Here is a 27,272-nt window from a genome sequence, read left to right as displayed (position 1 = left end):
GTGGTAGCACAAATCTGGACCAAAGCACCTACATGCTGTGAAAACTGTGTGTATTGTACAATGTTTCAGCCTGTAGGTGGATTATTATGTACTAATGTAACAGGGTTGTGCCTGATCTCTGACCCCTAGGACTGGAGCTGCCCACCCCGACTACAGACAGAGGCGCAGAGCTTGGGGGTTCTGTTGTTGGGTTGCTGTCGTTCTGCCTCTCTTGTCCGATCACTCAGGTTTGATGTCGGCGGGAGAGGTGGGCGCTGATGTCCTGTGAAAGCCTTCATGACTGCGTTACCTGCTCGCTCCCCCTTTTAGTTATGCTGCAATAATTAGGGCTGTGATTTACATTTTAACTACATTTTCTGTTGTGGTGGTTCTGACGGAAACCTGTTCACCCTCTCGAGGTTGAATCCTGCAAGTCAAGACTGCCGTGCCAACAATGCTGCTCCTGCTAGATGTGACGGACACCTGACGTGTTGCACCAAAAATGTCAAGAACTCACTGCGGACTTTACAGACTGGACTGAATAATAAAGAATTTAAATAGTTTTTTTCTAGTTATAACGTTTAGTTCAATTTAATTTTGTGTATGATTTGTGTGGATTCTGCTCATTTCAATTGTCCTCCAGGCCACCCAAGGAGGACGGGGTCCCTGCTGAGTCTGGTTCCTCTCAAGGTTTACTCCTGTAAATTTAAGGGAGTTTTCCTTGGCTTGCTTAACAGGGGTTTTTGGTCTATCAGTCCTGGATTCTGTAAAGTTGCTTTGAGGCAATGTTTATTATAAAAAGTGCTTTACAAATAAATTTGACTTGACTTGGTGGAACAGAGAACTTGAGGTGAATCCCACACACATGCAAGAATGGGAATGGAACCCACTTGCAAATATTTAATCTAGGTAGAACAATACTGTGGCTGAGAAGTCAATGAGAAAAAGAGGACAATCGCAAATAAATAAGCAGCCAATACAAAAACATCCACAACCCACAACAGAAAATATGGACAGAACAGGGACCGTGCAGAACTGAATGTTATAATATGACCGTCTGCAAAAAAACAGCCCTGAGAAAGAGAACAGACAGAGATCTATAGAGTTTATCTGATTGAACTTTGACCCAGTTTGCCGCTGACTGTTTAAAGCTCCTCCAATGAGACGAACTGTTTAATATGACGTGGTAAAAACGGCGCTTAACGTGACTTATTGTACTAAAACAGCGAGTGAGGAATTTCATTAGAAGAGAGAACTTATGAGCAGTAATAATGTCTCCTTCTTTTACTACATTACACCATGTTAAGCTTTATTTTGAACCAGAAGTGTTTTAGACTCTGGGAGAAGCTGATTCTGATTCTCATGATTTCTCAGAAGCTCGAGCTGTAACACAAGTTTAAAAGCGAAACGGAGGAAAATCTAGATAAACATGTGGAGCTTTCAGACTGGATCTGACGCTTATTCCACACTAATGCAGATTCAGCTCAGATTCACACTTTGATGATGCCTAGGCTCGCAGTTTTGCCACTTCTCATGTGAATACGCCCCTTTTACCTTTACGGGTGGGTCCGCTCCGGAAAAAGAATATTACACAAGCTCTAATTGTGCCCCTGTTATTGCTGCAACTTATTAGAATGTAAGAGCTGCTCAGTTTTAATAGTTCTACACTTTTAATGACACATTCACATCATTAAAATTCTCATTTTGTTCTCAAAACCATTAACCGCAGTATGTTCTGATCAATATTGAATCATAAATAATGAGATTTGGTCTGTCTGAGTGTGGATGAAAAGTTTTAATGATTAGGAAGCTCCAGCCTCGCTGTCTAGATCAGTTACAATAGAAGAATAGAACGCCTTTAATTGTCAAAGAGTAAATACACTGATCAGCCATAACATTAAAACCACCTCCTTGTTTTTACACTCACTGTCCATTTTATCAGCTCCACTTACCATATAGAAGCACTTTGTAGTTCTACAATTACTGACTGTAGTCCATCTGTTTCTCTGCATGCTTTGTTACCCCCCTTTCATGCTGTTCTTCACCACCACCATGTCAGTGTCACTGCAGTGCTGAGAATGATCCAGCACCTAAATAATACCTGCTCTGTGGTGGTCCTGTGGGGGTCCTGACCATTGAATAACAGCATGAAAGGGGGCTAACCAAGCATGTAGAGAAACAGATGGACTACAGTCAGTAATTGTAGAACTACAAAGTGCTTCTATATGGTAAGTGGAGCTGATAAAATGGACAGTGAGGGTAGAAACAAGGAGGTGGTTTTAATGTTATGGCTAATCGGTGTATATATTGGGACTTGGGACTTATATACAGTACATTTCAGCTTTCTACACCCCAACATTTGGTTTTGTCTATTTTAGGGGGGGTACAAGTAATAATTAAGAGGGTCAGGGTCCCCCGTTATTCAAACCACGTGTCTACTCTTAATTAGCGCTTGTGTGAAAGTAAGTGAACCTGTGAGAGCCAGATCCTGAGCGATGGTGAGAAAGCATCTCTGCTTGAACAAAAACCCTGATCTGAATTTCAAACTCAGTCCTGCTCCTTTTGTAAGACCCCGAGAGTCGTGAACTTTGACACCCCGTAAAAGATCCCTTAGCTCAGACGTCTCACTTAGCACAAACAGCAAAGATTAGCTGTCGTGCTTAGCATTAGCGCTGACCTAATGAATGCACACTCACACTGCCCTGTCTGCAGCTCTGGCGGACCATCGAGCGAACGGCTGTTTAGCGGCGGTTAAACGTAGATTAGAGCGTGAGCTTCAATTCATCACGGCTCTTTAGACTCAAATTTCCTACCGAACGCTCCAGATTAGCGTCGTCTCAATCTGACAAGCAGGAGTGACTGGAGTAGAAAGAAAGCAGAGGCTTTAAGTAACTGGATTAGTCTTTCTGAGTAACCAAACATGATAACTGAACCCAGTTGTCAATTAAATAAAAGAAATAATATGCTTCTGACTTTGCAGCAACAGTTTAGGGAAGGCCCTGTCCTGTTCCAGCATGACTGTGCAAGCTCCATAAAGTCCAATGTCCTGCACAGAGTCCTGACCTCAGCCCCACTGAACAGCCATATGAATCAGATCTTTGGACTGAAGCATGTCTGTGGGAATTTGTGCCCATTCAAAGTCTAGCATTGATTAGCATTAAATAAAATAGCATTTACTTTTGAAATAGGGTAGTCCATCTATTTCTCTACATACTTTTTTAGCCCCCTTTCACCCTGTTTTTCAATGGTCAGGACCACCACAGAGCAGGTATTATTTAGGTGGTGGATCATTCTCAGCACTGCAGTGACACTGACATGGTGGTGGTGTGTTAGTGTGTGTTGTGCTGGTATGAGTGGATCAGACACAGCAGCGCTGCTGGAGTTTTTAAATACTGTGTCCACTCACTGTCCACTCTATTAGACACTCCTACCTAGCTGATCCACCTTGTAGATGTAAAGTCAGAGACGATCGCTCATCTATTGCTGCTGTTTGAGTCGGTCATCTTCTAGACCTTAATCAGTGATCACAGGACGCTGCCCACGGGGCGCTGTTGGCTGGATATTTTTGGTTGGTTTGGACTATTCTCAGTCCAGCGGTGACAGTGAGGTGTTTAAAAACTCCAGCAGCGCTGCTGGGTCTGATCCACTCATACCAGCACAACACACACTAACACACCACCACCATGTCAGTGTCACTGCAGTGCTGAGAATGATCCACCACCTAAATAATACCTGCTCTGTGGTGGTAGACCATTGACCATTGAAGAACAGCATGCTAACAAAGTATGTAGAGAAACAGATGGACTACAGTCAGTAATGTGCTTCTATATGGTAAGTGGAGCTGATAAGATGGACAATGTGTGTAGAAACAAGAGGGTAGTTTTAATGTTATGGTTGATCAGTGTATACTGGAGATCTATTTTAAACTGCCTGTAGCCTACGCTGGGTCTTTGAGAATAGACACATATTTGATTTGCCCACCACAAAAATGCAAATGTCAACGGACGGTGACTACAAGAGATTCACCTCACTGAAAGCAATAAGAATATTATCATAACGCATGTTAAGGTAAACACTTCACCTGCTATTGGACCTGACAACTGATTAAACAGGTAGAATTGCTTGGTTTTACAGGACAGACGACAGATGAAGAATAAACACACCGATACATTCAGCTGGGAAACCACGACACGTTTAGTGATGATATTTTCTTCAGCTCCTCTCTGAATCCCGAACTCCACGTCAATGCAGTCTGTCTGTTTTTCCCAGGGATAAACTCTAAAACCTGAGAGCAGCTAAAGAACATTTCAGTATTGAAGTTCACGTCTGCTTCGGATCAATATTGTTCAGCTCATGAGGAAAAACCCTCGATTTAGGAGTGAAAGGAAATGAGAAGCAGTCTGCAGAGTCACCTTCACGGGACTCTTTTAGTCATGGCCTCCCTGATTGATTTCTTTATTGTATCTATTTAATTTATATATGTATTAATTTATTTTTAATCCATAGCCTGTTACATACACCGACCAGACATAACATTATGATCACTGACAGGTGAAGTGAATAACACTGATTGTTAGTGGGTGGGATATATTTGGCAGCAAGTGAACATTTTATCCTCAAAGTTGATGTTAGAAGCAGGAAAAGTGGGCGAGCGTGAGGATCTGAGTTAGTTTGACAAGGTCCAAATTGTGATGGCTAGACGACTGAGTCAGAGCATCTCCAAAACTGCAGCGCTTGTGGAGTGTTCCCGCTCTGCAGTGGTCAGTATCTATCAAAAGTGGTCCAAGGAAGAAACAGTGGTAAACCGGCGACAGGGTCATGGGCAGCCAAGGCTCAGTGATGCACGTGGGGAGGGAAGGTTGGCTACAGACGAGCTACTGTAGCTCAAATTGCTGAGAAAGTTGATGCTGGTTCTGATAGAAAGGTGTCAGAATACACAGCACAGCACAGTTTGTTGCATATGGGGCAGCAGTTAGGAAGGTGGTCATAATGTTATGCCTGATCTTTGTATAATGGAAAATGTCATTGAGCTGAACCTGCATTGCTGTACTCGGGTCAGTCTGGGATATTTTGTGGCTTTTCACATCGTCAGTCCCGAGGCCGATATAAAGGTTTTTCAGAAGGATAAAGAGAACCAGCGTGGAAAATTACACTACCACTGGGATCCAGGATTCAAATCCCCAGTGCTGTCAGCCATTTGGGGTCTACATACAGATAAGGTAGGCTGTTTAATGTCTTGCCCGGGCTGTGTTGCTGCCTTGCAGCCAGTGAGTCTGGGGGAACAGGACCCAACGCAAAATGGTAAAACATGGTGTAGGTAACAGTAATGGAACTTCAGACTCCTATGAATGATATTACAGTAAGAGGAGAGTCATGTAAACACGTTTCCAACATTCATACATCTACTAGATCAAGAAAAAATACAATAATGCACAATTCACACAAGGTAATACAGTTGCTCAGCAGTAGCTGGTCTATATATCCAAAGGTCGCTGGTTCTAGTTCCACCTCAGCTAGGTTGCCACTGTGGACTCTTGAGCAACGTTCTCAACATTGAATTACTAGAACTGAATTTGTTCATAATTGGAAAAAGTCTCCACTAAGATGCTGTAAAATGTCAGAAGGTTGCCAGTTCAAGCCACTGTTGCCCCCCTGAGCAAGGTCCTTAGCTCTTAATTGCTCGGATTTTCTTTGGTCATAACTGCAAGACGTTTTGGCTAAAAAGCAGCTGCCAAATGACGCAAATGTAAAACGTGTTGTCATGTTGGCTTTCTCACCCAACCACATCCACACATGCATGCATATGTAGAATACAGAGAAGCCCAAAAATATATACATTTAGGGCCGCTTTATATATGATTTGTAGACACCCACTTCTAATTATAATACAGGAAGAGAAGAAGAACGCCTTTATTTGTCATATACACATGTACAGTACAATAAAATGCTTTTTCGCATATTCCAGCTTGTTTAAAAGCTTGGTCCAGAGTGCAGGGTCAGCCATTCTACGGCACCCCTGACGCAGACAGGGATAAGGGCCTTGCTTAAGGGCCCCACAGTGGCTGCATAGCAGATCCTGGATTTGAACCGACAATCTTCCGACTGATAACCCAAAGCTCTATCCACTAGGCTACCACTTTCCATCAATGTCCTTTTTTCTGTTGCAAGCACAGAGCCCTGATCCCCGATTCCCACCCTAGTAAACAAATTCGGAATGAATTGGAAAGTCAACTGTGAGCCAGGCCTGCTTTTCTGAGCTTTGTGATTGACTGAATCAGTACAAATTGACACAAGCCTTCCTAGCCTTAAAGTAAAGGCTGTCCAGATACTTTTGTGTAGAAATTCATTGAGTGTATATGTAACCATTTGCTTTGACTGTCTCTCTCTCTCTCTCTCTCTATCGGGACAGGTTGGTGAGATGGGTATCAGTGAGACAGTCGGGTGTCACTCTCTCCTCTTTCTCCTGTCAGCAGATTAACACCTCAGTACTGACAGCTTCTTATCACTGACCCAGCCATACACACCTCACTGACAGACAGAGGAGGATCATCCACTCCTCCTCTCCTCCCTCACCCTGGAACCACAGCGTCACGTTCCTTCTGAGGGGTTTTGAGGTGGAACACAGTACTCAGAAACCCAAAAGCTTACAAGTAAAATCCATGAATTAAAGTTATCTGTAAGAACTGGCTTTACACTGTTTGATCGCTCATTTTGTTTAGTGAAGAACGTCAAACATTAACTGGTAGCTCATTAAAACTGAATCTGGACCATGGGTGTCCAAAATTTCTCATTCAAACAGGTAAGAACATCTATATTTCTATTATCTGGACCAAGGGTGTCCAAAATGTCTATTATTTGGACCAAGGGTGTCCAAAATTTCTCATCCCAACAGGTAAGATTGTTTATTTTTCTATTATCTGGACCAAGGGTGTCCAAAATTTCACACCCCAACAGGTAAGAACGTCTATTTTCTATTATTTGGACCAAGGGTGTCCAAAAGTTTTGTTATACCAACAGGTAAGAACGTCTATTTTTCTATTATTTAGACCAAGGGTGTCCAAAATTTCTCATTCCAACAGGTACGAACGTCTAGTTTCTTATTATTTGGACCAAGGGTGCTCAAAATGTCTCATTCCAACAAGTAAGAACGTCTGTTTTCTTATTATTTATACCAAGGGTGTCCAAAATTTGTCATTCCAACAGGTAGGAACGTCAATATTTCTATTATCTGGACCAAGGGTGTCCAAAATGTCTATTATTTGGACCAAGGGTGTCCAAAATTTCTCATCCCAACAGGTAAGATTGTTTATTTTTCTATTATCTGGACCAAGGGTGTCCAAAATTTCACACCCCAACAGGTAAGAACGTCTATTTTCTATTATTTGGACCAAGGGTGTCCAAAAGTTTTGTTATACCAACAGGTAAGAACGTCTATTTTTCTATTATTTAGACCAAGGGTGTCCAAAATTTCTCATTCCAACAGGTACGAACGTCTATTTTCTTATTATTTGGACCAAGGGTGCTCAAAATGTCTCATTCCAACAAGTAAGAACGTCTGTTTTCTTATTATTTATACCAAGGGTGTCCAAAATTTGTCATTCCAAAAGGTAGGAACGTCAATATTTCTATTATCTGGACCAAGGGTGTCCAAAATGTCTATTATTTGGACCAAGGGTGTCCAAAATTTCTCATCCCAACAGGTAAGATTGTTTATTTTTCTATTATCTGGACCAAGGGTGTCCAAAATTTCACACCCCAACAGGTAAGAACGTCTATTTTCTATTATTTGGACCAAGGGTGTCCAAAAGTTTTGTTATACCAACAGGTAAGAACGTCTATTTTTCTATTATTTAGACCAAGGGTGTCCAAAATTTCTCATTCCAACAGGTACGAACGTCTATTTTCTTATTATTTGGACCAAGGGTGCTCAAAATGTCTCATTCCAACAAGTAAGAACGTCTGTTTTCTTATTATTTATACCAAGGGTGTCCAAAATTTGTCATTCCAACAGGTAGGAACGTCAATATTTCTATTATCTGGACCGAGGGTGTCCAAAATTTTCTTATACCAACAGGTAAGAACGTCCACCACAGAGCAGGTATTATTTAGGTTGTGGATCATTCTCAGCATTGCAGTGACACTGACAGGGTGGTGGTGTGTTAGTGTGTGTTGTGCTGGGATGAGTAGATCAGACACAGCAGTGCTGCTGGAGTTTTTAAACACCTCACTGTCACTGCTGGACTGAGAATAGTCCACCAACCAAAAATATATCCAGCCAACAGCGCCTCATGGGCAGCGTCCTGTGACCACTGAGGTCTAGAAGATGACCAACTCAAACAGCAGCAATAGATGAGCGATCGTTTCTGACTTTACATCTACAAGGTGGACCAACTAGGTAGGAGTGTCTAATAGAGTGGACAGTGAGTGGACACGGTGTTTAAAAACTCCAGCAGCGCTGCTGTGTCTGATCCACTCATACCAGCACAACACACACTAACACACCACCACCATGTCAGTGTCACTGCAGTGCTGAGAATGATCCACCACCTAAATAATACCTGCTCTGTGGTGGTCCTGTGGGGGTCCTGACCATTGAAGAAAAGCATGAAAGAGGGCTAACAAAGCATGCAGAGAAACTTATGGACTACAGTCAGTAATTGTAGAGATACAAAGTGCTTCTATATGGTAAGAGGAGCTGATAAGATGGACAGTGAGTGTAGAAACAAGGAGGTGGTTTTAATGTTATGGCTGATCAGTTAATAGGCACACAAAGCACAAGGCCACTGGATCCCTGAATAAAAGCACTGATATATCTCAGGTACGTCTCAAGTACGTCTCTCCAGACGCGGTCCTCTAAACAAACTGAGTAGCTCTGCTTCATTGCCGTCCTTTTTCATTTCATTTAGCAAAATTTCATCACACATCAAACGAAATCCTCCTTCATTCAGATCTATCTGTTTAAAGCTCTTCTTCAGAAATATGTCTTCCACTGTCTGACCGCTCCATCTGATTGGATTATTCTTCACCTTTTGATGTTGCTCATCATCCTGATCCTGGATAAACGCCGCCTCTGTAAATCCTGGCTTTATTTTATCTCTGACGTTACTGTGGAACCTGGGATTTACAGATTTACTATTTCTATCTCGGGAGGGTGAGTACCAATGGAAACTAGGAATCTGGGAAATTATTGTAGTAATTAATAAACGAACGTGGTGCGTCAGCTAATTAAGGTTTGGAAACCCTCCACCAGTTCACCTACTGAGTTCAACTGAGTATGCATTTTATTTATTTATTTACTCATGCAGCACTTTATTAGGAACACTAGTCTAGATCACATATATACCTACTTTACAGATTTGTGGATATACTGTAACCCAGTCTCTCTTTACATTTCGTCACTCCCTGTACCAAATTTATCAATTTAAACGGACCCCCGCTGACCAGAGGAAGCCCTTGGCTTGATATGTTTGGTCGGAGCACTATTCTTCTCCCTGACGAGGTTAAAAATCCCAACAACACTGCTGCACCTGCTACATACCATGTCATAACCATGTTAGTGTCAGTGTATTGGTAGTGGTGTATTGTAGTGGTGGACCAACTAGGTGGGAGTGTCTAATAGAGTGGACAGTGAGTGGAAACGGTCTTTAAAAACTCCATCAGCATTGCTGTGTCTGATCCACTCAAACCAGCACAACACACACTAACACACCACCACCATGTCAGTGTCACTGCAGTGCTAAGAATGATCCACCACCTAAATAATACCTGCTCTGTGGTGGTCCTGTGGGGGTCCTGACCATTGAAGAACAGGGTGAAACATTATGTAGACAAACAGATGGACTACAATCAGTTATTGTAGCATTACAAAATGCAAGTGGAGCTGGAACAAGGAGGTGGTTTTAATGTTATGGTTGATCAGTGTACATTATAAATATACAGTATAAATTTGGCATTTGGCCCTCTGTGAAAATGAGTTTGACACTCCTGATGTAGATTATAAAATAACCAGTGAATGTATGTAAAGGTGTTCCTAATAAAGTGCTCAGTGAGTTTATTTGAATACAGCTTTAATTAACACACAGATCATTAAAGATTCAAATTAACTTGCTCATTCCAGCAAACCTTCACACAGCAAAACATGAAGACAGTCGACTTTTCCTCCCCACTGTGCTGACAAACACGGCTTTGTGTTTGAGATTCTCGAGGTTGTTTCTGCTTCGCTTCGTCTCACTCGGATTCTCTTCTCTGAAGATATGAGAAAAGAAGAGTTTTACCCGACAGCCTCTCTCCGTCTCTCTCTCTTTTCGGGGCTGTCTCGTGTCCGTGGGGAGACGTTAAGCATGACTGTAAAAGCGAAAGCTCAGAAGCTTCTCGGGGACGAACGTTCGGGCTGTAAGAGCCCCGACAGCAGAGAGAGCTCTGAGAAACCGCATTCGCTCGTCTTCCTCTCTAGCTTGTTTTGTTACTGTGTTGTTTTGTTTTTTAAATTCATTTTTTCTGTCAGTAACCGGAGCGTTAGGAGCAGTGGCGATTTCTCTAAGACTGCAAGGGAAGCTTAGCTTCCCCTAAAATGTCAAAAATTAAATGGTCAAATATGTACAGTTGTGTTAACATTTCATTGACTACAAATGCGTTAGAACACGTTCATCTCGAAGACGAGTTCGTTCAGAATCAGCTACTTATCACAAATCCACTGACTCGATTTTGTTAACTCCCGTAGCGTCAATGCATTTGCCCGTAGAAGTTGAGCGTCTCTTCACTTCAGTGGGACTGCATGGAACGTTTTTTTTCATTGCTTCAAAACTCGCCGGTCATTGGATAAATGCCACGATTTTGTCCCGCCCCCGGACGCTGAGCGTCTCTGGGGGTGAATGGAGCTGTGGGTGGGTCTGGACGCGGAGCTTCTGCAAGATGATTGGAGGATCAGTCGAAAGGCTGAAACCCGTTTTGATTGACAGCTATTTTGAGATCTACACGTCACTTAATCACTGGGAGCTTCAGTCCCATCGCGGATTTTGCGAGTGAAGTCGAAAGACAAACTGCTGCAACCCATTTCTTGGTATTTGCTTGGTGAAATTACTTGACCATTTCCATTGTTCATTGTGTAAATAAAACACACTCATAGTATTTGTTTCAGGACACTGGTCAAGTCCCTGGAAAAGACGCCTACAGTGTATCACAAAAGTGAGTACACCCCTCACATTTCTGCAGATATTTAAGTATATCTTTTCATGGGACAACACTGACAAAATGACACTTTGACACAATGAAAAGTAGTCTGTGTGCAGCTTATATAACAGTGTAAATTTATTCTTCCCTCAAAATAACTCAATATACAGCCATTAATGTCTAAACCACCGGCAACAAAAGTGAGTACACCCCTAAGAGACTACACCCCTAAATGTCCAAATTGAGCACTGCTTGTCATTTTCCCTCCAAAATGTCATGTGACTCGTTAGTGTTACTAGGTCTCAGGTGTGCATAGGGAGCAGGTGTGTTCAATTTAGTAGTACAGCTCTCACACTCTCTCATACTGGTCACTGAAAGTTCCAACATGGCACCTCATGGCAAAGAACTCTCTAAGGATCTTAAAAGACGAATTGTTGCGCTACATGAAGATGGCCAAGGCTACAAGAAGATTGCCAACACCCTGAAACTGAGCTGCAGCACAGTGGCCAAGATCATCCAGCATTTTAAAAGAGCAGGGTCCACTCAGAACAGACCTCGCATTGGTCGTCCAAAGAAGCTGAGTGCACGTGCTCAGCGTCACATCCAACTGCTGTCTTTGAAAGATAGGCGCAGGAGTGCTGTCAGCATTGCTGCAGAGATTGAAAAGGTAGGGGGTCAGCCTGTCAGTGCTCAGACCATACGCCGCACACTACATCAAATTGGTCTGCATGGCTGTCACCCCAGAAGGAAGCCTCTTCTGAAGTCTCTACACAAGAAAGCCCGCAAACAGTTTGCTGAAGACATGTCAACAAAGGACATGGATTACTGGAACCATGTCCTATGGTCTGATGAGACCAAGATTAATTTGTTTGGTTCAGATGGTCTCAAGCATGTGTGGCGGCAATCAGGTGAGGAGTACAAAGATAAGTGTGTCATGCCTACAGTCAAGCATGGTGGTGGGAATGCCATGGTCTGGGGCTGCATGAGTGCAGCAGGTGTTGGGGAGTTACATTTCATTGAGGGACACATGAACTCCAATATGCACTGTGAAATACTGAAGCAGAGCATGATCCCCTCCCTCTGGAAACTGGGTCGCAGGGCAGTGTTCCAGCATGATAATGACCCCAAACACACCTCTAACACGACCACTGCTTTATTGAAGAGGCTGAGGGTAAAGGTGATGGACTGGCCAAGCATGTCTCCAGACCTAAACCCAATAGAACATCTTTGGGGCATCCTCAAGCGGAAGGTGCAGGAGCGCAAAGTCTCGAATATCCGCCAGCTCCGTGATGTCGTCATGGAGGAGTGGAAAAGCATTCCAGTGGCAACCTGTGAAGCTCTGGTAAACTCCATGCCCAGGAGAGTTAAGGCAGTTCTGGGAAATAATGGTGGCCACACAAAATATTGACACTTCAGGAACTTTCACTAAGGGGTGTACTCACTTTTGTTGCCGGTGGTTTAGACATTAATGGCTGTATATTGAGTTATTTTGAGGGAAGAATAAATTTACACTGTTATATAAGCTGCACACAGACTATTTTCATTGTGTCAAAGTGTCATTTTGTCAGTGTTGTCCCATGAAAAGATATACTTAAATATCTGCAGAAATGTGAGGGGTGTACTCACTTTTGTGATACACTGTAATTGGTACGATAGGATCACAGGCCATATTCTAACAGCTGGGCTTTCAGACTAGCACAGGGTGACCATATTTTGGTTTTCATAAGAGGACTCTTGTGGTAAGATGGCAGCATGGGGCAAACGGACACCTGCACTGGGTGGAAGGTTTGGTTTTCTGCGCCCAGGTGGCACAGCGGGATATTCCACTAACACACCAGTGCCGAGATTCTGAACTCCTCGGTTCGAAACTCGGCATTGCCACCGGTCGACTGGGCGCCATCTAGCGGGCATAATTGGCAGTGCCTGTAGGGCGGGATGACCGAACTATGTGGGTGGGGTCTTCAAACGCTGTGTAAGGACCCTGATTAGCAGATAGAGAAGTGCCTGAGCAGACTGCATAGGTAAAAAAGAGTTCCGCTAAGGGCTGCATGCGAGTCTGAGGAGGCGTGAGCAGCAATATACCCACCACAACTGCAATCAGGGATCCACCAGCAGCGGAAGAGAAATTGACTACACTACACTGGGAGAAAATGCATAAATAAAAGAGAAAAAAAATAATATCATGTTATAAACAAACTAAAACAACAAATACACCGATCAGCCATAACATTAAAACCACCTCCTTGTTTCTACACTCACTGTCCATCTTATCAGCCCCACTTACCATATAGAAGCACTTTGTAGTTTTACAGTTACTGACTGTAGTCCATCTGTTTCTCTACATACCTTTTTAGCCCCCTTTCATGCTGTTCTTCAATGGTCAGGACCTCCACAGGACCACCACAGAGCAGGTATTATTTAGGTGGTGGATCATTCTCAGCACTGCAGTGACACTGACATGGTGGTGGTGTGTTAGTGTGTGTTGTGCTGGTATGAGTGGATCAGACACAGCAGTGCTGCTGGAGTTTTTAAATACCGTGTCCACTCACTGTCCACTCTATTAGACACTCCTACCTAGCTGGTCCACCTTGTAGATGTAAAGTCAGAGACGATCGCTCATCTATTGCTGCTGTTTGAGTCGGTCATCTTCTAGACCTTCATCAGTGGTCACAGGACGCTGCCCACGGGGTGCTGTTGGCTGGATATTTTTGGTTGGTGGACTATTCTCAGTCCAGCAGTGACAGTGAGGTGTTTAAAAACTCCAGCAGCGCTGCTGTGTCTGATCCACTCATACCAGCACAACACACACTAACACACCACCACCATGTCAGTGTCACTGCAGTGCTGAGAATGATCCACCACCCAAATAATACCTGCTCTGTGGTGGTCCTGTGGGGGTCCTGACCATTGAAGAACAGCTTGACAGGGGGCTAACAAAGCATGCAGAGAAACAGATGGGCTACAGTCAGTAATTGTAGAACTAAAATGGACAGTGAGTGTAGAAACAAGGAGGTGGTTTTAATGTTATGGCTGATCAGTGTATATAAAGTGTGTATGTGTGTGTGAGTGTATTAAATATGGGAATACGATCTCCCTCACACACACACACACACACACACACACATACGCGTTTTCATGTCAGATGGGGACCAATGTTATGAACATCACTTGCGGGGACCACCCTTTCTACAGCCTCTAGAGGGCTGAAAAAAATCAGGCACACTAAACAGATTTTTCTTAGCTCATACACACGTTCAAACATCAGAATTTAAGAAGTCATGTCAGGACCGTGTTTAGTGGGGACTTAGAAAAATCTTATAAATATGACTAATGGGGACCTCATTTACATAATATTAGCATAAAACACACAAATGCCAATGTGATTAGTGGGGACCTTGCAAGAACATTGAGTTAATTACAATTCATTTATATTACCATTAAAGGGCATGTAATTATTTCAAGCTAATCTACAGATTATCTTACTTTTAAACAAAAAGGTTTAATATACATCTATGTAAAATCAAAAGATGCAGTAATAGTCCATAAATCACATTAAAATGTTTAAATTTAGCTTAGCTTACTTGTTCATAGATTATGTAGTCTTTGCATAGAACATCTAGTGATGTGCATGTAGTCATCTCGACAACATAGCAAGATTTATGTTTGACATTTCTAGATTTACAGCCAATATCAGTGTAATTAAAAAAAAATATTAATAGATGAAGTTAAAGTCTATCTCTACTCATGTACAGTGGATTGGAAGAGTAGTAAATTATTGTCTGGATACTTTTTTAACTCAAATCAAACTATTTTATTTTTCACTGTTTAAGTGTTTCTTTCTTTAATTCTTTGTCATGAATTTTTTTGTACCACAGTGAACCACCCAGAATCAGCTACTACTCAATCACTGGACAATTATTACCACTAAAATAATGCTACTTATAAAACTATACAGGCATTAAAGACATTTAAATTGCAAAACTCAAGATTTAATTTTTAACATGCTTTCACCCTGTTCTTCAATGGTCAGTACCTCCACAGAGCAGGTATTATTTAGGCGGTGGATGATTCTCAGCACTGCAGTGACACTGACATGGTGGTGTTGTGTTAGTGTGTGTTGTGCTGGTATGAGTGGATCAGACACAGCAGTGCTGCTGGAGTTTTTAAATACCGTGTCCACTCACTGTCCACTCTATTAGACACTCCTACCTAGTTGGTCCACCTTGTAGATGTAAAGTCAGAGACGATCGCTCATCTATTGCTGCTGTTTGAGTCGGTCATCTTCTAGACCTTCATCAGTGGTCACAGGACGCTGCCCACGGGGGCTTTTGGCTGGATATTTTAGGTTGGTGGACTCTTCTCAGTCCAGCAGTGACAGTGCGGTGTTTAAAACTCCAGCAGCGCTGCTGTGTCTGATCCACTCATACCAGCACAACACACACTAACACACCACCACCATGTCAGTGTCACTGCAGTGCTGAGAATCATCCACCACCCAAATAATACCTGCTCTGTGGTGGTCCTGACCATTGAAGAACAGAGTGAAAGCAGGTTAAAAAGTAAGTAGAGAAACGGATAAACTACAGTCAGTAATTGTAGAACTACAAAGTGCTTCTACAGTGGGGGAAATAAGTATTTGATCCCCTGCTGATTTTGTAAGTTTACCCCCTTACAAAGACTTGAACAGTCTATATTTTTTATGGAAGGTTTATTTTAACAGAGAGAGACAGAATATCAACAAAAAATCCAGAAAAAAAACATTAAATAAAAGTTATAAATTAATTTGTATTTAATTAAGTGAAATAAGTATTTGATCCCCTACCAACCAGCAAGAATTCTGACCCCCACAGACCGGTTATGTGCCCATGAGGCACACAAATTAGTCCTGTCCCTGTATAAGACTCCTGTCACAGAATCAGTTTCTTCTGTTCAAATCTCTCCACCACCATGGGCAAGACCAAAGAGCTATCAAAGGACGTCAGGGACAAGATTGTAGACCTGCACAAGGCTGGAATGGGCTACAAGACCATCAGCAAGAAGCTTGGTGAGAAAGAGACCACTGTTGGTGCGATAATTTGAAAATGGAAGAAATACAAGATCACAGTCAATCGCCCTCGCTCTGGAGCTCCATGCAAGATCTCACCTGGTGGGGTAAGAATGATTCTGAGAAAGGTGAGGTCAGTCCAGAATTACACAGGAGGAGCTTGTCAATGATCTCAAGGGAGCTGGGAGCAGAGTCACCAAGAAAACCATTAGTAACACACTTCGCCGTAATGGATTGAGATCCTGCAGTGCCCGCAAAGTCCCTCTGCTCAAGAAGGCTCATGTACAGGCCCGTCTGAAGTTTGCCAATGAACACCTGAATGATTCAGAGAAAGCTTGGGAGAATGTGATATGGTCAGATGAGACCAAAATTGAGCTCTTTGGCATCAACTCCACTCGCCGTGTTTGGAGGCAGAGAAATGCCCGGTGGGGATGGTGTTCTTGGGGTCATATCCAGCATTTCTCTGCTCCCAGCTCCCTTGAGATCATTGACAAGCTCCTCCCGTGTAATTCTGGACTGACCTCACCTTTCTCAGAATCATTCTTACCCCACCAGGTGAGATCTTGCATGGAGCTCCAGAGCGAGGGCGATTGACTGTGATCTTGTATTTCTTCCATTTTCGAATGATCGCACCAACAGTGGTCTCTTTCTCACCAAGCTTCTTGCTGATGGTCTTGTAGCCCATTCCAGCCTTGTGCAGGTCTACAATCTTGTCCCTGACGTCCTTTGATAGCTCTTTGGTCTTGCCCATGGGGGTCGAGAGATTTGAACAGAAGAAACTGATTCTGTGACAGGAGTCTTTTATATAGGGACAGGACTAATTTGTGCGCCTCATGGGCACATAACCGGTCTGTGGGGGTCAGAATTCTTGCTGGTTGGTAGGGGATCAAATACTTATTTCCCTTAATTAAATACAAATTAATTTATAACTTTTATTTAATGTTTTTTTTCTGGATTTTTTGTTGATATTCTGTCTCTCTCTGTTAAAATAAACCTTCCATAAAAATTATAGACTGTTCAAGTCTTTGTAAGGGGGTAAACTTACAAAATCAGCAGGGGATCAAATACTTATTTCCCCCACTGTATATGGTAAGTTTTTCAGGATGAACTCAAGTTCATATGCGTGTGAAGGCAGGCAAGCGAATACTTTTGGCAATATAGTGTATTATTGACAGTTCAAAGAAAATCAATATATTGCAAAATGTTCAAATGCTTTTTAAAAAATAGCAAATAATTCTATTTCTGTTCAGTAGACCTTTATGACGTATGCATGTGTGTGTCTTGCTGAGACATGTGAATGCAAACAAAAACTGCAATATCAGAACATGTGAATGTAAACAAAAACTGCCATACCAGAGACTCAATGATCTTTAAACTATCTGTATTGCAATTTTCTTTTGTAGGCCGTAATACGATTATAAACATAGAATTTCAGATTTTGCCAGTCACGGTTCTTAGGAGCTTCTGGTTCAGCCCTTAAACACTTCTCACAGTCTCGCTGTGCTGGTACGATACAAGATGTGATGAAGCGATTCGTGTGCCATTCCACCGCCTGCACCTCTGTCTGCAGCCAAGGTGTTTTCTTCTTATGGGCAGTTTTACCTTTGCACTGTTTGTCCATTCTGCCATAGACAAAGATTATTAGGATCAAATTCTCATAATAGCTATAAATACACAGATCAGCCATAAAATTAAAACCCGCCTAATATTATGTAAGTCCCACTAGTGACACCTGTATAGCTCTGACCCATCGAAACATAAACTACACAAGACCAATGAGCCTTGGGTGCACATGACCCTGACACCAAGCCTACTGTGGACCATTTTTGGTAGGTACTAACCACTGTTTACTGGGAACAACCCACAAGACCTGCTGTTTTGGAGATGCATCACAGACATCACAATTTGGTCCTTGTCAAAGTCACACAGTTCCTTACTGTTGCCCATTTTTCCTGCTGCCAAAACATCACCTTCGAGAACTGACTGACTGCGGCTTAATACATCCCACCACCTTTTTACAAGAGTACAGTAAGAAAGTAAACCCTCGAAATTACTTGATTCTACCATGAACACTCCATGGTCTACCATGGACCAGACTCAAGTACTAACCACTGCATACTGTTACACCCCAAACCTGCTGTTTTGGAGATGCTCTGACCCTGACCATTTTTCCTGCTTTAATTTGTCTGCAATTGTCCTACCTGAGCAGGCTACTGGCTTTAGTGTTTAATGTTTCAAAGTGGGTCTGTTTCTTGTAAGTAAGACTGACACTGTGTTACACTGTTTGATTAGGTTACACCATGAGTTATATTTTTAACAACACTGTGGCTTCCCACACAGAAGTCCCAGTCCCAAGCCCATATGCCCCCTAATAATATTTACATTCTATAAAAACACACTATAATGACGACAATTTATCCCCCTCACTTACAGTCTGTAGAATACACACAGGCATTAGTTAGCTAAGTAATCAAACAGTACTTAAACCCTTTATTCACTGGGACTTCAACAAAAGCAAGAAAGCAAAAACCAAATACAAAAAGTAAAATAAAATAATATACCATCAGGATCTAGCCCAATTTTATCCAAGTTCTTGCCATGAAACTCAGCTAATCTTCCTTGCTCAAGAGCCATTAGAACTTTGCTGATCTTTTGATATACACTGGATGTCTCTGGCTCAGTGAGTTCCACTGTCTGTGACTCGACATCATCAGACAAAATGACCTCTGACAGGCACAGCTTTCCAAAGGGTTTCAGGGAGAGGAAGAAACAGCTAGATTATATTCTCAACAGAGGAAACTACACTCACAATGCTGCAGTTATGGAGTCAGGACAGGGGAAACTTGTGCCCTTTACACAACCATGTAAAGAAACATTGGGAAATGACTTCACATACTTTTAACAGTATGTGTGAGAGCAGATGCGAGAAATGGGAAGGCTGGTTCACAATGCCAGAAAAGTCACCACCTTAAAAAAAATGGAAGACCTTATGAATCCAAAAAATTACATGGAGAGAGTCAAAGCTGTCAAGTTGACATGTGGGTATGACAGTGAAACAAACAAGTTTTTGACCCCATCATTAGCAAACAAACTTGGAAATATCCTGGTTAAAGTAAGCAAACTTTTAAAAGCTCAAGGTTTCATCTCAAACAACCAACATCTTGTGAAGAATGCCAGTGAGTTTCAAGACATCCATCGGGAAAAGTAGAATGAGCTGATATCAGCCACGGCATTGAAAAACTTTGCTGATCTTGGCGAGCTGTAGGGTCTTCTCAGGCAGTCGATAGAACTCACGATGGATTCTTATGTCATGTCCAAGAAAATTGGCAAGCTGGTCCATTTCTGTGTCTATCATGTTTAGCACAGTTGAAAGGGTTGCAGCATGCTTTCTCAGTTTGGTAGATGTCAGTGGGACTCTTTGCACCACACACCTTTGCAAAGCCACAGAGACGGTCTGATCCTCTGAAATGTGTCATAGCTTCTGGTCTTGCAAACATATAACCATTGTCTATTAACAAGGATCTCTAATGCACAAAACATTTTTGGAGTCAGAAGAATTGGAACTGGGCGACCACGTTTCCCCCCGACGACAATCCTTGAGAAGTGTCTGCAGAGCTTTTTTTCCTCTTCAGACAGTGCCCAGTCCACATCCTCATGGTGATCAGAAGTGTCTCTTGATAAAAATGCAGATAAGAGCATGCTGGCAACTTCTCCTTCCCTGAGAAGAGAATAACCTGAGCCAGGCACACCTTATTCAGCTCCATCCAGGCTTTTGCAGAGGGACTTTCCGAGAGTGAAATGTACCACTCATCTTGTACTTGACTGAGATATGCATGCATTTTTTGGATGTCTTCAGTAAAAGGCATGAGAGTCGGTACGTTCCACTTTGCTTACCTTATGTTCCTCAATGCCGTGGCTGATATTAGCTCATTCTACTTTTCCCGATGGATGTCTTACAACTCACTGGCATTCTTCACAAGATGTTGGTTGTTTGAGATGAAACCTTGAGCTTTTAAAAGTTTGCTTACTTTAATCAGGATATTTCCAAGTTTGTTTGCTAATGATGGGGTCAAAAACTTGTTTGTTTCACTGTCATACCCACATGTCAACTTGACAGTTTTGACTGTCTCCATGTAATTTTTTGGATTCATAAGATCTTCCATTTTCTTTAAGGTGGTGACTTTTCTGGCATTGTGAACCAGCCTTCCCATTTCTCGCATCTGCTCTCTCACATACTGTTGATTCTTGTCTAATTTCCCCTTTTGTTTAACAAGTGCTGCCCAACATCAAGTTTCCCCTGTCCTGACTCCATAACTGCAGCATTGTGAGCGTAGTGTCCTCTGTTGTGAATATAATCTAGCTGTTTCTTCCTCTCCCTGAAACCCTTTGGAAAGCTTAAGAGCTTTGGCCACATCGGGTTCATTTTCATGCACATGTTCGAGGTGCCTTGCCATCTTGGCATACGGCTTAGAGCAATACAAGCAGTAATGTTTTTTGTTGTACACTCTTCGTCCACCTCTTTTTTGACTTGCGCTAACAACTATTAGATCATTTATGTTCTTACTTGAACCAAGTTCTTCTTCTGCTCCAGTGGCTTCAGGTGTAAAGCTGTGCCCGTCAAAGGTCATTTTGTCTGATGTTGTGGAGTCACAGACAGTGGAACTCTCTGAGCCAGAGACATCCAGTGTATTGTGCTTTGTTTTTTGGTTTGGTTTAAGGCTAGTGTCAATGTCACTATCACAAGTCGTATCAGGTATGTAATCATCTGCACTTTCTGATGAAGAATCAAATAGCTCACTGGAATTGTCAAGATTTGTGTCTTTCATTTACAAAACAAGAAATCATAATAAGAAAAACTTTAATACTTAATCCTAAATTTAAAACTTAATTTATCAGTAAATTTACATATACAGTGGGGCCAAAAAGTATTTAGTCAGCCACTGATTGCGCAGGTTCTCCTACTTAGACAAATGAGAGAGGTCTGTAATTTTCATCATAGCTACACTTCAACTATGAGAGACAAAATGAAAAAAAAAATCCAGGAAATCACATTGTAGGATTTTTTAAGAATTTATTTGTAAATTATGGTGGAAAATAAGTATTTGGTCAATAACAAAAGTTCAACTCAATACTTTGTAACATAACCTTTGTTGGCAATGACAGAGGTCAAACGTTTCCTGTAAGTCTTTACCAGGTTTGCACACACTGTAGCTGGTATTTTGGCCCATTCCTCCATGCAGATCTCCTCTAGAGCAGTGATGTTTTGGGGCTGTCGCTGGGCAACACGGACTCCACACATTTTCTATGGGGTTGAGGTCTGGAGACTGGCTAGGCCACTCCAGGACCTTGAAATGCTTTTTACGGAGCCACTCCTTCGTTGCCCGAGCGGTGTGTTTGGGATCATTGTCATGCTGGAAGACCCAGCCATGTTCCATCTTCAATGCTCTCACTGATGGAAGGAGGTTTTGGCTTAAAATCTCACGATACATGGCCCCGTTCATTCTTCCCTTAACACGGATCAGTCGTCCTGTCCCCTTTGCAGAAAAACAGCCCCAAAGCACGATGTTTCCACCCCCATGCTTCACAGTAGGTATGGTGTTCTTGGGATGCAACTCAGCATTCTTCTTCCTCCAAACACGACGAGTTGAGTTTTTACCAAAAAGTTCCATTTTGGTTTCATCTGACCACATGATATTCTCCCAATCCTCTTCTGGATCATCCATATGCTCTCTGGCAAACTTCAGACGGGCCTGGACATGTACTGGCTTAAGCAGGGGGGCACGCCTGGCACTGCAGGATTTGAGTCCCTCTCGGCGTAGTGTGTTACTGATGGTAGCCTTTGTTACTTTGGTCCCAGCTCTCTGCAGGTCATTCATCAGGTCCCTCCGTGTAGTTCTGGGATTTTTGCTCACCGTTCTCATGATCATTTTGACCCCACGGGATCGAGGGAGATTATCAATGGTCTTGTATGTCTTCCATTTTCTTACAGTTGCTCCCACAGTTGATTTATTCACACCAACCTGCTTGCCTATTGTAGATTCACTCTTCCCAGCCTGGTGCAGGTCTACAATTTTCTTCCTGGTGTCCTTCGACAGCTCTTTGGTCTTGGCCATGGTTGAGTTTGGAGTCTGACTGTTTGAGGCTGTGGACAGGTGTCTTTTATACAGATAACGAGGTCAAACCGGTAATACAGGTAACGAGTGGAGGACAGAAGAGCTTCTTAAAGAAGAAGTTACAGGTCTGTGAGAGCCAGAAATCTTGCTTGTTTGTTATTGACCAAATACTTATTTTCCACCATAATTTACGAATAAATTCTTTAAAAATCCTACAATGTGATTTCCTGGATTTTTTTTTCTAATTTTGTCTCTCATAGTTGAAGTGTACCTATGATGAAAATTACAGACCTCTCTCATCTTTCTAAGTAGGAGAACCTGCACAATCAGTGGCTGACTAAATACTTTTTGGCCCCACTGTATGTTTGATGAGCTCAAATACACAAGTACTTTTTTGTCATGTTTTTGTATTTTGGGTTTTTAGTTAATTAAAAGAATGTAATAAGTTAATTGTGATGATAATCTAGCAAGAATAATTGTTTATTGTGATGTATCTACAAGGTAAGTTCAAGGGGAACATATAGGGCAGATTTTAACTTTCACAGTGATTTTTTTCTTGGATAATTATCATTTTATTCTGAACACTTACGGCGTCCCCACAACACACCTTCAGTTAGTGTATGAGTAGAAACTGTGTGTAGAAACTGAACTAAACTGGTCCCCACAATGACTATAACATTGTGTGTGTGAAAGGTCCCCACAAGTGACTATTACATTGTGTGTGTGAAAGGTCCCCACAAGTAACTATAACATTGTGCGTGTATGTAACAGGTCCCCACAATGACTGTAACATTGTGTGTGTGTGTGTGAAAGGACCTTTCACACACACAATGTTACCATTCCTTGTGGGGACCTTTCACACACACAATGTTACAGTCATTGTGGGGACCAGTTTAGTTCAGTTTCTACACACAGTTTCTACTCATACACTAACTGAAGGTGTGTTGTGGGGACGTCGTAAGTGTTCAGAATAAAGTGATAATTATACAAGACAAAAATCCCTGTGAAAGTTAAAATCTGCCCTAAATGTTCCACTAGAACTTACCTTGTAGATACATCAAAATAAACAATTATTCTTGCTAGATTTACATCACAATTAACTTATTACATTCTTTTTACTGACTAAAAACCCAAAATACTAAAATATATGACAAAAGAGAGGCTGTAAAACTAAAAGTCAAGTAGTGGACATGCATGTACCTGTTGAGGAGTGCTGTTTGAAACAGAAGCATCATCCATCTGAGTCTTGGACAGGATAGAGGATTGGGAGTCGTCCTCCACCACGGCTCTAGCTGCAATGCTGGGTGTCTGTAAACACAATTTAAAATAACTATATCAAAAAACATGCACCAGACTTTAGAAAATAATTTTATAATAATAAAAAAATTATCTTTTGCCCAGTCAAGCAGTCTGTGTTCACACATATTAAATAAAACAGGCTTTGCGGGGACCTTTCACACACACAATGTTACAGTCATTGTGGGGACCAAGTCAGTTTCTACACACAGTTTGTACTCAGAAACTAACTGAAGGTGTGTTGTGGGGACGCCGTAAGTGTTCAGAATAAAGTGATAATTATACAAGACAAAAATCCCTGTGAAAGTTAAAATCTGCCCTATATGTTCCCCTAGAACCTACCTTGTAGATACATCACAATAAACAATTATTCTTACTAGATTATCATCACAATTAACTTATTACATTCTTTTAATTAATTAAAACCCCAAAATACTAAAATATATGACAAAAGAGAGCCTGTAGTTTTAACTTAAAGTGATGATGTGGATGTGCATGTACCTGTAGAGGAGTGCTGTTTAAAACAGAAGCATCATTCATCTTGGATCTTAGAGTCTTGGACAGGACAGAGGATTGGGAGTCGTCCTCCACCACGGCTCTAGCTGCAATGCTGGGCGTCTGTACAAATTTTAAATATTTATTTTTATTGGGCTCCCTTAAGTAATCACACAAATTAAACACTTTATGACAACTTTTAACAGAATGCCTGACTGGTCAATGTACCTGTTGGTCAGTTTTTTCCGTTGTGCTTCTGCATATGAACTTTTAAATGGCAGGACTTGCTGATATCTTCTACATTTATATCACTGGGTGCTTTTGTAGCCACCTGTAAACATATTTTCATAGATAATTAGACTTAATGCATTTGGTATTTTGGTTCTTTAAGCATTTTAATTTGTATTCTTATCCTGCAATATGAGCCAGTCTGTACACCATGTATTGTGCAACATACTCGTGTTCTCCATGAGCAGTCTTCACATTCATTTCAAACTGCAGAAAAAAACAAAACAATTATTGTACTGGATTAAGTCTAGGTCTTTAAAGTTATTATTATATGCCTTATGCATATAATATGCATATAAAAAGTTTTTTAAAATATGAGGTGCAATTAAGCAACAATGCAAGAAAAAGGGACAAAAACTAAAATTATAATAATATATTATTTATATGTGTTATTTATTAGGGTTTTGCATTAATTATACAGTACAGTACAAATCTGTTTGTATATAGTGTGCATCTGCAGATACACTCTTGTTCAGAGTCTGGCCAAAAAGGTTAAATGTTATCTTAAAGTCCATTCGATCATGTTCATGTTGTTTATTAGGTTTGTGGGTATAAAACTTATCTTTACTTATTAGCGCATCACACTGGACTTAGAGACGCGTCTGCAGACGCGCACCAAACAACCTGTTCTGTAAACTACACCTGAACACACTGAAACGCGCTAGAAACCAACACAATACACACAGATTAGTTTTGTACAAATAAACATAAACTACTAACACTCGCTGTAGAACACATGTTGTAACGAAATCATTTATAATGTCCTTGTTAAAACGACATACTGAAGTTTTTTTCTCTGCCTGGCAGTAATACGCGTAAGAATGCCTGCTTTCACTTTTCCTGCCCAAACATTTAAGCATTTAATTTCATTTTGTAACAAACTTGCCTTACAGTTAAAGCTCCGAGTTCTACTTCTACCCACAGAACAGAGACTGAAAACCAGGTTCATTAGTGAAGTAATGCTACACCTGTTTCAAATTAAAGGCCCCAATGGAGACTGCAGCCGCACACAGACATTTCAAACTAACAGTTTTCTGTCTTTTTAAGTTACCAAAAATTTGTTGTCATTTTTAAATTTATTTAATGGAAAATTAATATAAATATCTAAATATATCTAAAAACACGCAGTCATTGTTATTTAACCACTGCACTGTCACAGCCCAATTATAAACAAGAAGCTTTATTTGCACTCATTTACACCGATCAGCCATAATATTAAAACCACCTCCTTGTTTCTACACTCACTGTCCATTTTATCAGCTCCACTTACCATATAGAAGCACTTTGTAGTTCTACAATTACTGACTGTAGTTTATCTGTTTCTCTACATGCTTTGTTACCCCCTTTCATGCTGTTCTTTAATACATTTACATGTTCTTTAATAGCAGGACAGGTCAGGTTTTAATGTTATGGCTGGAGAAGGAGAAGAACTGGTATTAAAGAACAAATAACTATTCACTAACAGAACTAATTAACATAATTTGACGGTTGAACAATTGTTATACTGGTTTGACATGCAAATATGCTTACCTTGTGTTTCATTTTTGGTCCTCTATATAAGTTCTTAGCTTCTTAGCTGCTTTCTCCTGCATATAATCTTCTTTTTTTGTCCACTGTGTGAATATCCATCTTTAACACTGAAAATGTCTGAAATCGTTCCTAATGGGGACCAGGAAGTGGGTGGTTCCCAACCTTATTTGGAATCCGTGTGTGTGTGTGATTCCGGCTATAAAAAAAAGGGGGCGCAACTGAGCACAACCCACACACTCACACATTCACCGAAAAACATGCGTTTTGAGCCAATGCTAAAAACCACACAGGCACCATTAGTAGGCCTCCTGTATCCATTTAAAATAGGTTTCCTTTATGGGGACTAGACTTTAGGTCCCCACACTGCAAGAGGTCCCCACGACGTGACTGTGTAAACAGATTCATGTCCCCTCAATGTGATGAATACCAGTGCACACACACACACACACACACACAGTCTCTATCGGTATCACAGTCAAAAGCAGGAGGATCAGTCTGAGCAGCTGCTTCTGGCTTTTTTATATTTTCTTCTTTCGCTTTCAAAAGCCGACACGTCTGTTCTAAGCTCCTCTGGCTCAGACAGGTGTCGAACTAAACTTTATAGAAAACTTTCTGCTCCCACCATGAATTAATAAAATAGAGAAACGACCGGCTGTGTCTCATTTGGATTTTCTTCTCTCATTTCTTCAGTTTTAGTCAAAATGAAGTCACCGCTCAGCTTCAGCCGAGAGAGAAACCCCAAAGCAGAGGCAGATATTAGGACTGGTAGTGCCCACTTTTTAACCAATTGGTGCTCCAGCCTGAAGATGATCAGGTGTTTTCTCAAAATGTAGAAATTATTCATTCATTCATTTAGTGTCTGTTTTTTTCTATTTTATTGATGCATTTTCCCCTGATTTATCGTAGTCAATTTGTCTCCTGCTGCTTGCAGATCCCTGATTGCAGTCGAGGTGGGTATATTTCTGCTCACACCTCCTCCGACCCTCACGCAGCCCTTAGCGTAACCCTTTTTCACCCATGCATTCTGCCCAGGCGCCTCTCTATCTGCCCATCAAGGTCCTTACACAGCATTTGAATACCCCACCCACATAGTCTGGTCATCCCGCCCTAGCAGAGACGTGTCTGCAACAGGCACTGCTAATTATGCCCGCTAGATGGCGCCCAGCCGACCGGTGGAAACGCCAAATTTAGTGTCTGTTTTATTACCGCTTTATCCTGTTCAGGTTTGCAGTGGGTCAAAGGTTTGGGGGGGGGGTGCTGGAGCATATCCCAGCTTTTCAATGGGTCCGAGGCACACAGTAACACCCTGGACGGGGTGCTATCGCTGTGGACTGTGGCAGGAAACCGGAGCTCCTGGA

General features: G+C 41.7%; 1 protein-coding gene and 1 long non-coding RNA gene across 4 annotated transcripts in view; both read right to left on the bottom strand.

Moving 5' to 3' along the window:
- Positions 1-27,272, bottom strand: part of chst8 (carbohydrate (N-acetylgalactosamine 4-0) sulfotransferase 8) — a 141,586-nt gene that overhangs the window by 71,067 nt on the left and 43,247 nt on the right. The gene's annotated exons all lie outside the window — the stretch shown is intronic.
- Positions 17,557-25,933, bottom strand: LOC134323412 (uncharacterized). Of its 3 annotated transcripts, none has more exons than XR_010014050.1 (6): positions 25,915-25,933; positions 24,554-24,591; positions 24,325-24,427; positions 24,103-24,219; positions 23,506-23,613; positions 17,557-17,814 (listed from the first exon to the last, which is right to left on the bottom strand). It is a non-coding gene; the product is annotated as an uncharacterized LOC134323412 (long non-coding RNA). The 3 variants fall into 3 exon arrangements; XR_010014048.1 differs by lacking the exon at positions 25,915-25,933 and adding an exon at positions 25,276-25,345; XR_010014049.1 differs by lacking the exon at positions 25,915-25,933 and adding an exon at positions 25,105-25,206.

Source organism: Trichomycterus rosablanca, chromosome 11 (genome assembly GCF_030014385.1).
Source record: "Trichomycterus rosablanca isolate fTriRos1 chromosome 11, fTriRos1.hap1, whole genome shotgun sequence".
Classification (NCBI taxonomy): Eukaryota; Metazoa; Chordata; class Actinopteri; order Siluriformes; family Trichomycteridae; genus Trichomycterus; species Trichomycterus rosablanca.
The sequence above is the reverse complement of the archived record's forward strand: the minus strand, read 5'-3'. Positions and strand labels throughout refer to the sequence as shown.